The sequence below is a fragment of the Gossypium hirsutum genome, chromosome A04, assembly GCF_007990345.1.
Source record: "Gossypium hirsutum isolate 1008001.06 chromosome A04, Gossypium_hirsutum_v2.1, whole genome shotgun sequence".
In the NCBI taxonomy this organism is placed as follows: domain Eukaryota; kingdom Viridiplantae; phylum Streptophyta; class Magnoliopsida; order Malvales; family Malvaceae; genus Gossypium; species Gossypium hirsutum.
This window is the reverse complement of record NC_053427.1, coordinates 55,615,579-55,633,363: the sequence shown is the minus strand read 5'-3', so window position 1 is coordinate 55,633,363 and position 17,785 is coordinate 55,615,579.

Sequence of the window (17,785 nt, the reverse complement as noted above, 5' to 3'; positions counted from 1 at the left end):
GAACGGACTTACTATTGAGCTTGGAAAGCTTGAAAACCCTACCCATGGCTTCCCCCATGCTAATTTCGGCCTCCATGAAAAAGATGAGTCAATTTTGGCTTTATTTTCCCTTTTTATTTCTTTTAATTACCAAATGACCAAAATGCCCTTCCTTACTAAACTTTCAAAAATTTCATCCATGTCCAATTTTTTGTCCATAACTTAGAAATTAGTCAAATTCTATTTAAGACCTCATAATTAATATTTCAAAGCAATTTCATACTTGAAACTTCTAGAATGCAAGTTTTGCAACTTATTCAATTTAGTCCCTAACTTAAAATTGAGCACTTTATGCATAGAATTTCTTCACGAATTTTTTACAAAATCATGCAATCATATCATATACCTCAAAATAATCATAAAATAATTATTTCTATCTCAGATTTTGTGGTCCCGAAACCTCTGTTCTTACTAGACCCAATTTTGGGCTATTACATTGATTGTCAAACTAGAAGTGTATGTTTGAGAAATACCGAGGGTAAAAAAGTGATTATGCCTGGTTTACAGACTGGATTGGAAAACAAGATAATTATTGCAGTCTCCACCAAAAACTTAATTATTCAGAGTGCAGATGCTTATCTGGCTTATATCATGGTTTCATTTTAATCAAGAAAAGAGGCTAGCCAAGTTCATGTAGTAAGAGAATTCGTAGATGTGTTTCATGGTGAACTTCCTGAAATGCCTTCTGAAAGAGAGGTGGAGTTTTCGATTGAATTGGAACCTAGAATAACACCAATTTCTTGTACTCTATATAGGATGGCACCATTAGAGATTAATGAGTTAAAAGAGCAATTGCAAGATCTATTAGATAAGGGCTTTATTAGACTAAGTGTGTCATTGTGGGGTGTACCAATTCTATTTGTAAAGAAGAAATTTGGAATTATATGCCTATGTATAGATTACTGTCAATTGAACAAAGTCACAGTAAAGTATAAGTATCCTCTACCAATGATTGAAGATTTATTTGATCAGTTAAGTGGGACTACTGTTTTCTCCAAAATTGATTTGAGTTTTGGATATTACCAAGTAAGGATTAAGTGTGATGATGTACCTAAGACAACTTTTCGATTAAGGTATGGCCACTATGAATTTTTGGTAATGCCTTTTGGATTGGCAAATGCGCCTACTATATTTATGGATTTGATGAACAAGATATTTCAACTATATTTAAATTAGTTTGTTGTAGTTTTTATCGATGAAATATTAGTTTACTTTAAGAATGAGATTGATGATGAAGAACATTTGAGAATTGTATTAAGAACTTCACGTGACAAGCAATTGTACACTAAGTTCAGTAAATGCGAGTTTTGGTTTAAAGAGGTACATTTTCTGGGGCATGTTATCTTTGCTGGTGGTATTAAAGTTGACCCTACCAAGATAAAATCAGTGCTCAAATGGAATGCCCCCAAAAAATGTATCTAAAGTTTGCAAGTTTCTGGGATTAGCTGGTTATTATAAAAGATTTATGATGGGTTTTTCTATAATAACATCACCTTTAACTCGGTTATTGAAAAACAAAGAAAAGTTTGAGCAGAATTTCGAGAAATTGAAGACAATTTTGACTGAATCTCCAATGTTAGCACAACCAGAGTCTGAGACAAAGTATACAATTTACACTGATTATCTTCGAATGGGTTAGGATGTGTTATGCATAAGGGAAATGTTATAGCTTATGCGTACATTAGCTATTGTTGTAAAATCAGGTTTGGAAAATGCAATGAAAAATAAATTTAAGGCAAAACCAGAGTTTTAATTTTTTTCCAAAACAAGAACTTGGTTGTGATATCTAAATTAATAAATACTAAATCAAAATTGCACCTTTTTTGCTCATCTAGGATGAATGCTTAAACCGAGTAGTCTTCTCTGCTATCCTCAAGCTCACGTCTGCCGAATGTGGGCTCACATCGAATCATAAAATTTTGCACAAAAATTACCAATGGGGTAATTTTGTAATTTCTCTAAAATTTTGGGCTAAGTTGTAAATAAGAAAAATATCTCAAGAAATTTTTTGAAAGAATTTCTTGAAAGAATTTTCTCTCTACAACGTTCTATTGAATTCAAGTTTGTGTAAATAATAACCCAAGGCTCTCTTTATATAATAAGAGTTTAGAGAGTTCAACTATGATTAAACTTAATCACTTTAATTGATAAATATTAGAGTAAATTTAATATTCAATCTTATTAAATTAATAGAATATTTATGTACAAGGTAAGAATTAAATTAAATTAAATATTAAGACAATCATTTTAATATTAAATTAATAAAATACTATTAAGATAAGTATTAAATTAAATTAAATATTAAATCTATCAAAATAATATTATTTTTAGAATAATTAATTTGAAATCAAATTCTTTGGTAGAGTCCCAGTATGAGTGTAATTCTTTCATTGCTCCACCACCGAAGAACCATCGCCACCGACCATTTGTGGGTCACCAAAATGCCATCGTCGTAGCTGTTGGCACCCCGAGCTGGTTTGATTTCTACCACCCCGACTGGTCCGGTCTAGCCACTGGTTGGACCATTAGCTTCATTTCACATACCAGGCCTAGTTTGACCAGTTTTTGGATCTTGGTCTTGATTTTGGGCTCCTAGGCTCAATTTACGATATTAGGTGCAATTTTCAAGTTCAATTACCCATTGAGCCAATTGTCTGACTTGAAAATTAATTTTCTAAAATATCATATTAATTTTAATTAATTTAATTTTACTTGATCAAAATTAAATTTCCCAAAAATCACTTAGATTTTCTAAATTAAATTTTTGAGAAAATTCTTTAATCAAATTCTCTAGTTGAACAATTTTTACGACAGCCCAATTTGATTCCACATCTAATAAATTGACTCAATTGAATTATTTTCAAAGTCATAGAATTTTCTTCTAATTCAAAAGTAGTCAAATCAAGCTTTTGTTGAGCTAGTAGAGAGACCAATCGGACATATACAAGTAGGCTCTAGTAATTGCAATTATGTCTAGAAGAATTGTTATGATAATTTGTAAATACTTAATCAAAGAGTCACTTCACAAGAAGTACCATGATTGAAAGCTCCTTATTGTATACTCTTTATGAAAGTAATTAATCTAACTGTTTTGTCCAATGACTTCGTCATGTGTATGTTACCCTCATATGATATCTTTGATTCCTCTGAGCTAAATTCGTTCACTCAATACAATCATCTTTTATCTCATTGTCACCATTGTGTCTTCTTAATGATTAATATGATCACTGTTAAAAAATGACTGTGATAAATTGTTCGTTCGAGAACAAGCAACCCATGGCCACGTTCCATATTTATCAATCTACACAATGCCAATAAGATGATATAATTAACTCTTTAATTGAGCTATAAATTCCATTGTTGCTAGTAAAGCCATGTCATACACAAGTCATGTATCCAACTTACCAGCTATCGGCTCGATCATCTTTAGAGTGCAATGTGGCATGTTGTCTCAGATACCGTGACATTAATGTGTGATGTTAAGATATTGAGCTCAGTTTCTTGCTTATTCAATTTTTTAGTTCTGTTACTCCCTAGTATCTACACCTGCTATGGGATGGAAAGAAAAAAAAACTAAACACAAATAAGAGTAATGCTAAAAATAAAGACGAAATAAACAAACATTGGAAATTAAAAAGCAACCAGAAAGTAAAGAAAATTATAGATGTTCTTAAATGAAACTAGGATGGTCCATGTTGCCACCATAGAAGAACTTCCAGGTGGTTCCTGACACTTTGATCCAATGTTTCTTCTTCGATCCATGTATATGAACTAGCTTCTTCGATCGATCCCAATGATGTTGCCATATTTTGGACCAATACAACATCCATATTACAAGTCATTTGGTATCAAATCCAAACCAATACCAAATCATTTTCTGAGGTATTATTGCCTCGAGCTTCCTTACCTCTATGTCACTTGGAGTTTTGGTTACTCAAGCTTTGCCACTATTGTTGAATGAGAATGAGACAAAATCTTTGACCTTTTCAATTGTCACCTTCTCAGCTATGGCCAGAAAGTGTATCAGCTCTTTTACACTTTCACTTATGTTGAAGCTCTATGTCAGTTGTTAGATTATCTTTCACTTCTACATCTACAGTTACATCTGTTGCTATGTCAAACGGATTAGAGACCGCTTCAACTAGATTCAACTTATCCCCATGGTCCCCAGGTTCAAGCTCTCGTTGAATTTCACCATTAATCTTATCATGGTGGATGATAGTATAGGGGTCCTCATGGTCAAAGTTGTGAAAGTTAGGCACAATATCTTCCCTTAGAGATAGCGTTTCAAATATTTCTTGAAGCGTTTTCATCATTTGTACCATCACGTCTGACATGTTTACTTTAGAGTTGGACATCTTAATTGTTTCACATGAAGGCATCTCATATGAATCACAAGGAGGCTTGGCTGAATGTTCAGGCAACTTACCAATTGTAACCTCTCAAATCCAGCCTAGACGTTATGGCCAAATTCTAAAGGCTACATGGGCCACTGGAATGACACAATTTTTTTTTAAAATTTCAAACATTTTTTTAAACCATTTGCCTTTTTATTCAAACCTAGCGAACTTAGTTATTTGTCATAATTTCAGGAAAACATGATAATTTCAGAAAATTAATTGTCTTTAGAATTTCATTTGTAATTATTAATTATTTCAAAAAGTAAGTTGTATTTTATTACAAACTTATTTTCAATATTGCAGCGAAAATTAATGCTAATATCATATTTTTGTTAGAAAACCATTTTTCATGCATAACCATTTAAATATAAAAACAATTTAAAATTTAAAGTCATGCAAATCAAAATAAAAATCCCCATACCAAAGTCCCATGCCACAATCCATATAAAACTTATTATAGTCTATAGACAATTATTAAAATAAAGTTTAAAGAACTTAAAATGAAAACATCCGAGATTGGTAAAGACAGTAAACTAAGGGGTTGAACTAAAAAGGTCAATGTGAGTGTAAACTAAAATATACAATAATAAATAGTGAAAATAACAGTCAAGTCATTCAACAAACGGAGAATTTTAAAATAGTACAAAATCTCAATATTAGTATGCATGGACATTTCAATGCATAACTTTCAGAAAAAGGTCCTACCCAACTCCGCTACACACCATAATAAGAGTTCCTAATAACTCAACCAGCCAATAACACAACAGTTTGTGGACAAGCCACCAGTAATGCTAATAAACCACCAGAAATGTGGACAAGCCACTAAAATTGAAGACAAGTTACAAGTAATGTGGACATGCCACATGTAATGTAAATAAATAGCCAATATTGTAGACAAGCTACTAGTTGTAACACCCCTAAACTGTATCTGTTTTCGGAATAGGATTATGGAGCATTACCATACAAACTAAAAATTATATATATATTTCAAACATTGACATAAACATGATATAAACCATTCATTCACATACCTATCATCCCTTAATCGAGCCCTTGAGGCCTTAAAAATACTATAGAAATAATTTGGGACTAAATTGGAAACATTTGAAAAGTTTAAGAAAAAGTTAGGAAATTTGGACCATAAGGGTTAGACGGCCGTGTGACTCACTGTAACAACCTATTTTTAGTTAAATCAGAACAGTGGTTTTGAGCCAAAAAGCCAAAGTAGAAATAATTATTTGATTATTATTTTAATGCTTACAGTATGATAAAATGATTGTGTGAAAGTTTTGTCCAGAAATTTTATCGTTTGAGTGCTTAATTTGACAAAAAGGACTAAATCGTGTAAAGTGTAAATTTTGAGTTCTATAAGCTAATAGGGTTTAATAGTTATGAAATTAAAAAGTGGAGGTCCTTATGTTGTAATTAGTCCATTATTAAAGTAAGTGGAGATATATGGATATATTATTAAGTATTTTGATGGTTATTAATTAAGGTTAAAATAGTAAATTATGAAATAACTAAAGTAAAAATAACATAAAATAATCATCATCTTGTTTCCTCATCTTCAACCGAAAACAATTAGGAAGGAAGTAATTTTTAAGCATTTAGGGTTCGGTCACTTTGAGGTCAAATTGGTAAGTGATTTTGATTCGGGTTTTAGTGATTTTTATGTTTTTGAGATCGTTACAGCTAGGTCTAGCTAGCCCAAGGACTATTTTGCAAAATTTTTAAAGGTTTTTGAAATTTCCATTGATGAATACATGAGCATTTTATTGTTTAATGATAGATTATGAATGTTTGATGATAGTTATACAAGTTTTATTAAGTGAGTTTTAGTAAAAATGCAAATTAGGGATTAAATTGTGAAATGTGGAAAATTTGAGGTTAAAATATGAAATAAATGAAGAATATGGGCTATTAGGGACCTAATTAAAATTCGGCTAGCATGGGTTTGGATGAAATTGCATAAATTTGTAATTTTATGAAATAAGGATTAAATTGTAAAAGTTGTGAAATACTTGGGTCAAAAGTTTAAATGTGCTTAAATGTGAATTTTGGACTAAATTAAATAGAGAGTTAATTAAATAAGTTCATTTTGATTACATTTAGATCAAGAAAAGCTAAATTTGGATTTAGATCAAGGGAAAAACAAGATGTTGGACTAGTAGGTCCATTCTATTGTTTTATCGATTGAGGTAAGTTTGTATAGTTAAACTTTAATGTTTATTTATTAACTTTATGAATGGTATTATATATTTATTCACATCTGTTGTTGAAAATAAAATTATCTTTGAATTATGAAATTGAATTAAATGTTCAAAACAAGTACAATGCAAGATTGGGTACAACCATTTTATGACAAAGGATGAATTGAACGTAAGACCATGGTTGGACCATGGAAGTTTTTATATGTAAGACCATAGCTGGGCTATGGAATTTTAATGAAAATACTATAACTGGGTTATGGCACCTTAAATGTAAGACCATGGTTGGACCATGGCAGTATCTATATGTAAGACCATAGTTGGGCTATGGCATTTTGATGATAAGACCATAATTGGGTTATGGCACTATGAGCGTAAGACTATGGCAAGGCCATGGCAATATATGTGTAAGACCATAGTTGGATTATGGCACAAGAAAAATGATGTACTCATATCGTAAGCCGTTCTTCGATTCGGAAAGACTAGGTAAGTGACATATGAAATTAATATTGAAGATGTGAAATGGTCAAAAATAGATACGCATCGATATAGGTATGTACGGAAAAACTGTATAAGCATCAGATAAGTGAAAGTTGTGCATACATGGTTAGTTATGTGATCAAAAACATAATAAAATTGTGTTTAAATGTTTTGTAGCATGTTATATATACAATTTGAATGATTAATAAGTGATAAGTGTTGCTTATTATTTTTATACTAGCTTACTAAGCTCTGAAGCTTACTTTGTTTAATTTTTTGTTTTTTATAGTGATTTCAAAGTTAGCTCGGATTCGTGGATCGTCACAAACTTAATCACACTATCCAGCTATCAATTTGGTACTTTTGAAAATGTGTTTTGGTCATATGGCATGTATAGGATTATGGTCATTTTGTTATGGAGTTTGGTAATGTGTTGTAAATGCTTATGTTTTGATTTGTATATATAGTCATGAGTGTTGGCTTAATTTGGTTGGTTTGATTATGAATATATATATGTACATTTATGGTTTGTCTTGTGAGTGCATGGATGGATATATGATGGTTGTGAATTATGAAGATTGTGGAGGTTAAATGGTCGATATTAGAGTAATTATATGCTTTTGATTTTGATTCATAATGATGTACGTTTAGAAGTGTATAAATAGTTGAATTATAAAAATGAATTTGATACAAATGGTATGGCATGTTTTGTGATTAGTGTGCATAAAGAATGGAAGTATAGAATGTACATGAATTATGTTTTGATTGGTTGATGGAATGCCTATTATATGCTTTGTTTTGGTGCCTTTGAATTTGGTGTAGGTGTATACAAGTTTGGGTGGCAAATTGGCTTGGTAAATAGCCTATTTTTGTCCACACAGGCAGAGACACGGGCGTGTGTCTCAGTCGTGTATGACACATGGTTATGTTACTTAGCCGTGTGTCCCCTAGTGTTGAAATTAAAATCAAGTCAGCATGCTCTAGATGGCCTCACACACTGGTGTGTGACTTGGTCGTGGCATAAATCAATATACCCTAAAGGTTTAGCATGGCCTAGCACACAGCCTGGCACACAGGCGTGTATGGACATTTTTAGGGCATATGGGCAAGCCACACAGGTGTGTGTGTTGGCCTGTGACCCAAGTCAGAGAGTTACACGGGATTGGAGATAGGCTGAGACATGACCATGTGCTTGCATTTCGAATGTCCACACGGCCTACGACACAGGCATGTCTTTGGCTATGTGAGAGACATGGCCGGGTCACACGGGCATGTGTCCTTTGATTTTGAGAAAATTTTCTAAACGTTAAAAAAATTTCCAAAGTTATCAATTTAGTCCTGAACCACTCCCAATGCATGTTTAGGCCTCGTAGGCTCGTATTAGGGACAAAATGATTGGTTGTGAATGAAATGTATATGATTTGATTAATTGTATGTGAAATGTATATTTAAAATGTGTTATAAGTTCGGTAATGCTCTGTAACCCTATTCCAGCGTTGAATACTGGTGAGGGGTGTTACACATACAAGGCTGAGACACACACTAGTGTCTCAAGCTATGTAACAGTCGAAATAGTGACACACGATCGTGTCTCAGCCCGTGTCCACACCTGTTTAACTCTCTGAGTTGGGTCACATGGCCAAGTCATACACTCGTTTTCCAGGACATGTAACTCTCGAAATAGCCTCATACGTCTGTGTACCAGGCCATGTGCTAGGCCGTTAATAGCCTGACTTGCATGGATTAAAACCTACAGGGGACACATGGCCATTTCGCCAGGCCGTGTGTCACACATGGATGAGTGACACACCTATGTCTTAGGCCGTGCGGACATGAAATTGACCAAATTCAAGCCATTTCCATCACTAAATCCAACATGTACCTAGAAGCATTTTGTGCACATACTTAAAGCATCAAAACCTTAGCAAAACATGCATGAAATGACCAACTCAATAGACTAAATCCATCCAACCAATATCCAAAACAAGGCACCTCAAATGCATTCATTCAAATCTCACCTAAACATGTATACATACCACATTTCACTCATGTACATCACGTCCAATGTGTAACACCTCGCACCCATATTCAATGCCAGAATAGGGTTTTAGAGTATTACCAAACTTACAAACATTTAAACATTCAATTCACATATAATTTCACTTTTCATACAACAATTAATCAAATTCAAGCATAATATCCCTATAACGAGCCTACGAGGCCCTACACATACTTTGGGAGTGGTACGGGACTAAATCGATAGCTCAAGAAATTTTTAAGAAACTTAGGTTGTGTCTCTCACACGGCCACAGACACGCTCATGTCACAGGCCGTGTGGACATTCGAAATGGGAGCATGTAACATCCCAAAATAGGGCTTAATTGGAACAGTGGTTTTGGGACCACAAATACAATGTTGAAATATTTATTTTATGATTATTATGAGGTCTAGAATATGATTATATGCATGTGTTAAAGTTTCATGAAGAAATTTTATGAGTAAGGTGTCAAATTGGAAAATAAGGACCAAATTGAATAAAGTGCAAAAATTGGATTCTAGAATCAATTGGTATGAAATTTCTTTAGATTATTAATTAGAAGGTCTTAAAGAGAAATTCTCCCAATTTCTAAGTTTTTGGACAAAAATGGGCATGTATGGATAAAATTTTAAAGAAAGAGCTTAAGGGCATTTTGGTCATTTGGCTAATTAATGAAATAAAATGGGAAAATTGAAGGCAAAAACCAGCCATTCATCTCCCTCATCCAGCCGAATTCCTCAATCCTTCCAGAGCTAGGGTTTTCAACATTTTAAAGCTCAATAGTAAGTGCTCCCAATCCCCGTTTTTAATGTTCTTTGTATTTTTGAAACCCCGGTAGCTTACTCTCTCCATTTCTACCTATATTTTGAGTTAGGGTTCATGTTTGCAAAATGACCCATGGGTGACATATTTATTCTTTGAAGTTTTATGGAGGAATATGAAAGTTGGATGTGTGTTAAACATATTTTCTTAGGTGATTTTCATGAAAAGCCCCTAAAAGGACATTTTTACAAAAGGTGTAAAATATGTGGTAGAAATGTGAAATAAGCGAAAGATGTGGGCTGCCATGAGAGGGAAAAACATTCGGCCAGGCTTGGGCAAGGTGGAAATTGCATGCATTTCATTATACGAGCTAGGGACTAAATCATAAATAATGTGCAAGGTTAGGGGCAAAATGGTCATTTTGTCTAGGGGTGAAATTTAGACTCGAAAAGAATAATGTGAGGTATTGATGACTCATTTTTATTGTTATAGAGCCCAAGCAACAAATTCTGGAGATCGATCAAGGAAAACGAAAGGTTTCAAAATAACCGAGATCTAAAGCCGAAATGGATATCAGGTCAGTTCGAATAACTTAAACTCATAATATATCTAGTTACATGTTTTATGAATGTATGAATATTTCCTTTGATGATGGCATGAAAGTCCATGAAATGTGTTATTAACAATGACATTATGATAAATGTCCCGGTTGAGGTTAAAAAAGAAGTCCGATGGGTAAACCATAATTTACATGTGACTTGAGATCTAGCATGTGTTGCAGAAAGGATTTAGCCCGGACGGGTAAACCGTTGATCTCAAATGTAGAAAAGATCTAGCCTGGACGGGTGTTCCTCTAGTGATCGAGCCTCCCGAAGAATATGTATGCATTATGAATTTATCCCCGACGGGTAATCCGATTAGGATCTAAATTTAGCCTAGACTGGTAATTCAAATCCGAGCTCATTGAGGGTGTTTGTCGCTATAAGGGATTTAGCCTGGACTGGTAATCCCGACATCACCTTACGAGTTTAAATTACAGGGGATTTAGCCTGGATTGGTAATCCCGCCGTAAGGTGTGAGGTTCGTGGGAGTGCATACATGAGATGATCGCTCTTATGATTTGACGGTAATTGAATAATCCATCGATATTATTGAGAAACTCAACGGGATTAACATGAGACATAAAAATGAAAATGTTGAATGATGAGCTCTTCTAAGGCAAATTACATGGTGTATTTTTATGGGACTAACTTGTTGATTGAATGCATGTGATAGGGAAATTATTTCATGCTTGCTGGTCTCAATGCTTAATATGGATACAGGCTAATAAATCGGTAAATTTACTTTCCAATTATTCAGGCTTACTAAGCATGTAAATGCTTACCCCTCTCTTTTTCGTGTCTTACAGAGCTCGTAGACTCGCAAAAAATTGGGAGACGGTTGTAGAGTCAACACACTATCATCTTGTCTAGCTTTGGTATAAAGATATTTTTACTCTGTTCAATGGCATGTATAGGGCTTTTGTTTATTTTGTAATATGTACCATTTGATTAGCCAATTTGAAGGCTTGTAAGGTATACATGTTCATATGCACATGGCTATGGGATTTGGCTCATTTTGTTATAAGGTATGACCTACAAAGTTATGCATATTTGTATTCAAATGTTATTGTGATGAATGAACATGGCGTATCACAAGTAGATACACTTGTAATATGACCAATCACATGGGATGGCTAGGCCATAATTGGCAATAAGTTATATTAATAAGCAAATCTTAAATGTGTATAAAGTGTGACAGCCCTAATGTGACCCTAGTCGGGAAGTGGTTTCGGGACCACAAAACTGAGTCATAAAAATAATTAACCGTCATATTTGATGCTTATTATATGTATATATGCATGTGTGAAAATTTCATATTTGAATTTTGTTAATTGTAAGTGAATTTTAGTAAATAGGACTTATGTGAGAAAATTTAGAAATGTGCTAGGCAAATGTAAAGTGGGCTATTAGTGCATGTTATAAAAATGATGGGTTTGCATGTCAAATTACCCAAAATTTGAGCTAGTGGCCGGCCATGCTATGGGTCATAACATATTATAAACATGTTGTGTTAATGTTTTATGTTAGAAATAATAAAATAAAAAGGTTAGTAATAAAATAAGGAGATGAAGGGTGATGAAAACAAAGAAAAGAAAAAAAAAGTGTTCATCCTTTAACATCTTTGGCCAAAAATTCTAAGGAGAAAGGAAGAAGAAAGGAGTTCTCTTGCTTCATGTTCGGTTTGGATGAGGATTAGGAAGAGGTAAGTATCTTGAAATTCTTGGAAAATTATGTATAAAGAAGGTGGTTAGTTCAAGTTCTATTCATTCCATGGATTAAATTTTGATTGATTGAAGGTTTGATATTCGGCCAAGTAGTTTGAAGCTCTTAGTACATATATTTTTCTTCCTTCTTGAAGGTTGAAATTGGGTTGTTCCTAAGGGGTGCCGAATGTGGTCATTGAAGGGCCTTGAGGAACAATATGTGTGGCTTGGGTTATAACATTCGGCCATGGTAGTAAATAGAAGAGATAAATGGTAGTTAGGTGAAGTAGAGTCTAGCAAATGAGCACATATGTGCATTAGCTACTAAATGGAGAAAAATCGGCTAACAAGTGTGTACTAAGGCCGAATATGATTTTGGATATTATTGGGAAATGTATGTGTTTTAAATTAATGGAATGGAGAGGATGCTTTAATTGTGTTATGAACAATTATATGTTAAATTAAGGTTTGCTAAGCTAGCTATTAAGGTGAAGTGCAAATGTTAGTATTTGATTGCTAGTGTATATATGTGTACTAGCCGAGTTTTGAATTTGAATAATGGTTTGAGCACCATGTGTTGTATTGAGATTGTTTGAGTGAATTCATAGATATTTATATGATGAATTCGGTTGTATATATACATGCTTAAATAAGATGCACACATGAATGAATAGATAGATTGGTGTTGCATGTATTCGGTTATAGGCAAGCATAATGATGATTCTATCTTGACCTAGATAATCAGCTCAAGGAGAATATTAGCCAATATGTTGAATTTGGTTCATGATTTCATAAATATGACTCTAATGTCTAATATATATATGGACTAAGTACCTTGAATTTCTCTTGATGTTCAAGATGATTAAATCAATTTATTTGTTAAATTAAATTCAAGAGCAAAGGGGAACTAAATCCGATAAAGGGAAGGAAAAAGTAATTGAATAGCCGTTGAAGACGTTCGACAACATCCGAGGTAAGTTTTCGAGTAATGGAACTTAGATTATGATTCGATTAGATCATGTTATAAGCAAATCAAAATCATGCTCTTTGTATGTAGCTATTGAGCCGAAAATGATAATGCTTGATAAGTGACTTGTGTTTGAATTCTAGTTATGAAAATGAAATATAGATGTGTCATGATTTATTGATATGTGCATGAATATTCGGATGATAACCGGGCTAAGTCCCGAAGGCATTTGTGCGAGTTACTATATCCGGGCTAAGTCCCAAAGGCATTTGTGCGAGTTACTATAACCGGGCTAAGTCCCGAAGGCATTTGAGCAAGTAGCTATATCCGGCTAAATCCCGAAGGTACTTGGTTTGGGAATGAGCAATCTTGCTGTAATAATTTCAATTAATACGCTCGTAAAACCCCAACGATGAGGTATGTTTTGTATATGCATTGGAATAATTGATTCCTTTTAAATAGTATTCGCTCAATCGATTAACAAGCTTCCGGCCTTTAGTCAAGTTGATTCCTTATGTATGAATATAAGGGTTGGAAATGTGAAGTAGGTATGATTGTGAGAATTTGTGTATATGAAATTATTCGTTTAGTCATATGAATGCTATACTTCAGTTGTGCATGATTTCATTACTCAAAACTTATTAAGCATTAAATGCTTATTCCGTTTCTTTGATTCTTTGTTTTATAGATTTTGCGTTCGTCAGCTATCGGATTCGGGAGTGTCAAAGTCGAAGTCATCCACACTATCAAAGCCCTTTTGGTACTCTTTTAGTTGAACTCTGAAAATGGCATGTATAGGACTACCCTTTTGTTGTTGGTCATGTACCTTTCGGTAATGTATATATTTGGTTAGCCATGCAAAAATGGCTTATATATATTTTGAGCATAGTGTTATAATCATTTTGTATGTTGTTCATGGAGTGTTATGGAAATGTTGGTAACGATTAGCCATTGGAATGGTTAATCACGATCATTTTGGTGCTATGTCTGACAAAATTTTAGTTGATCCATGGAAAACCATGAAATAGGTAAAGTTTACCTTAAAAATAGATGCTTACAGCAGCAGTGATGTGGATTTGAAAAATCTCTAAAAATAGTAGGAATGGAATTAAATAGTTAATAAACTATGTAATCGAACCTTGATGAATCTATTTTCATATGAAAGTAACAAAACGATCATATGAGCCGTATTTTATGAGATGTTTAAGTTTTCGTGAAACAGGGCCAGAGCGATTTTTGGATCCCCTGTTCCGAATTTGGAAATTCACTATAAATTAACCAGAGATAATTAGAAGTCATGCCCAATATGTACAGATTCCTTTTCGAGTCTAGTTTCTTTAGAAACAAATGACATAAGTATTGAAGCCCTGTACAGGGAGATATCTAAGTCGTAATGCATGAAGGTCAGAGTAGTCGAACCCTGAAACAGGGGAGAATTTAACTAATAAACTGTACTAATTGGCTCAACCAAAAATTCTATAAAAAATATTTGTAGATGGACATATGAGTATAGTTTCAGGAAAAATTTACGGAACTGGTTTTCGAGTTTTGGAACTCGAGATATGATTTTTAAGGTGACAGTGACGCAGTTTGCTAGCTTATCTGGAAATTTTTAAAATGGACTGTGCAAATAAATGAATTAAGTCTGTTAGCACCTCGTGTTCGACTCCAGCAACGGTCTCGGGTACGGGGTGTTACATAAAGCATAGACATCCTTGATACAAGAGAAATAACCTAACATGTGTGAAACCAATGAAATAAGGTTTGCATGCAATGACGTTTATTAAGGTCACTTGAGTGTATAATTAGGCCCTGTTATGTATTATGAAAACCTATAAGTGAGAATGGATGTTAGAAGGTGACCAAAGGCTTGGAAAATAGCCTAACAAGGTCCACACGGGTAGACATACGGGGTGTGTCTAGGCCGTGTGTGACACACGGACCACCCCATTGGCGTGTGGTATCGCCGTGTGTCCCCTACACTTAAAATTTTAAGTCTGAATGCATGGTAGTAAACACACGGGTAGAGACACGACCGTGTGTCTCAACAGTGTGGAAGGCATGGACGAACACACGAGCGTATGTCTTGGCCATGTGCCCCTAAATGCATACTGACGTCATAAATAGAATGCTCAAGTTTTTGGACACGGGCGAGCACATGGGCGTGTCTAGGCCCTTTGAAGGACACAGGCTAGAGACACGGGCATTTGCTTGGCCGCGTGAAAACCCCTGTAGGTTTGAAGTAGAAAATAAATTCAATTATTTCCAAACGGGTAGGGGACACGAGCGTGTGCTATGTCTCCATACGGGCGTGTGAGATACTAACCTAGGATTTTCCTTGAAATTTTCCTAAGTTCCGGTTTGGTCCCAAATCCTTTTTAATGTATGACTTGGGCCTCGTAGGCCTATAACAGTAACACCAAGATATTATTGGATTGGTTTCAAATTGGAACGAAATTTTATAACCTGTATTTCCCAAAAATGTTCGAGTACATGCTTGATAACTCCTCGTACCTAGTCCCAGTCTCAGGTACAGGTAAGGGGTGTTATATTTAGTGGTATCAGAACTACGGTTTAATCAGTTCTAAGACTACCGTAGAGTGTATTGAGTTTTGCTAGACATGCCATTATACGAACATTGATAGTGTGACATCTCCTAACTGTTTAATTATCTTTGAATATAGTAAATGTCCTCCAATCAGGCACAAGATGAGTCCTAGGGAGCCGAGAGCCATGCTTCAGCTTTCATGCAACAAGCTACTTCTAGTAATAGTAGAATGCCTGTATATGAAGGATGAGTGGTTTCAGGATTATTTGAGAAATTGCCCTAACATACCACAACCTCCCCCGCCCCCTAACAGACCTGATAAGGAAATGCCACGAGGTATGGCACCTATAGGAATTGGTAAAGCCCCTGTAGACAAGCTTAGAAAGTACATGGCTAAGGAATTTAGAGCTAAGATTGATAATGATGCTAAACGAGCCGAGTTTTAGCTCGAGAACACTATACGAGTATTGGACGAATTATCGTGCACACCTGAGGAGTGCTTAAAGTGTGCTGTGTCACTCCTAAAGGATACTACATACCACTAGTGGAAGACTATATCTTCAGTGGTGCCAAAGGAAAACATCACTTGGGAATTTTTCCAAATGGAGTTTAAGAAGAAATATATCATTCAAAGGTTCTTAGACTTAAACAAAGGAGTTCCTGGAACTCAAAAAAGGGAATAAGATTGTAGCGGAATGTGAAAGGGAGTTTGTAAGGCTAAGTCAGTATGCAATTGAATGGGTTCAAACAGAGTCAGAAATGTGTAAACTCTTTGAGGAAGGTCTGAATGAGGAAATTAAGCTGTTAATTGGGATCCTTGAGATATGAGAGTTTGCCGCATTAGCTAATCGGGCCAAGAAAGCTGATGAGCCCAATAATGAAAGGAAGCAAACTAAGAGAGAAGCTCGAGTTGCAAGCAAGAGATCCAGCAGTAAGATGCTCTCATTTCCCACAAAGAAATCAAAGAGCCAAAATGAATGCTCCACTTCATCGGTGGGATATTTGGGTAGAGCGAGAGGCTCCAAACGGCGTAATCAGAAGTCTTCTTTCCCAATGGTGACTAGTGTGGGGAGTGTAGATGACCAAAATTCGAAGTGTAAAAGCTGCAATAAATTTCACTTCGGAGAGTGCCGGATGAAGAGTGGTGCGTGTTGTAGATGTGGCTCTCTTGACCACTTCCTCAGAGACTGCCCAGAGTGAATCGATAAAGAGGCGAAAGTAACCCTAAAATCGAGTGCTCCTATTCCACGAGGTAGACCTCTGAGGTATCCAAGAAGTGCTAGTAGCAGTCGACTTGCGATCAAAGACACTACGAAATTAGAGGCTCGAGCCCTGGCAAGAATGTATGCAATACGCGCTCGAGAAGAAGCCTCTGCTCCTGACGTTATCACGGGTACTTTTTCTCTTTTTAATACTTGTGTTGTTGCTTTAATTGATCTGGGGTCAACGCATTCATACATTTGCATGAGATTGGTGTCTAGCTTGAATATATCTATTGAACCTACTGAATTTATAATCAGAGTGTCAAACCAATTAAGCAAGTCGGTCCTAGTTGATAAAGTTTGTAAGAATTGTCCTTTGACGATTCAGGGTCATTGCTTTTCAGCTAACCTTATGTTATTGCCATTTGATGAGTTTGATGTAATACTTGGTATGGATTGGTTAGCCCTGCATGATGTAATTATAAATTGTGGTGGCAAGTATATTGGATTGAAGTGCCTAGATGGTAAGGTTCTACAGGTTGATTCAAGAGAATTGAATACACCACCGATTGTGATCACATCAATGGTTGCTCAGAGGTATATGAGAAAAGGGTATGAAGCCTACCTAGATTTTGTACTAAACACTAAGGAAACGGAGTTGAAGATTGAGTCTGTGCCAATAATAAGTGAATATTCGGACGTGTTTCCAGAGGAACTACCCGGATTACCTCCTAATAGAGAGATAGAGTTCGGTATTGAGCTGGTGCCAGGAACAACTCCTATTTCTATCGCTCCGTACAGGATGGCACCGACCGAGCTAAAAGAGTTGAAAGCACA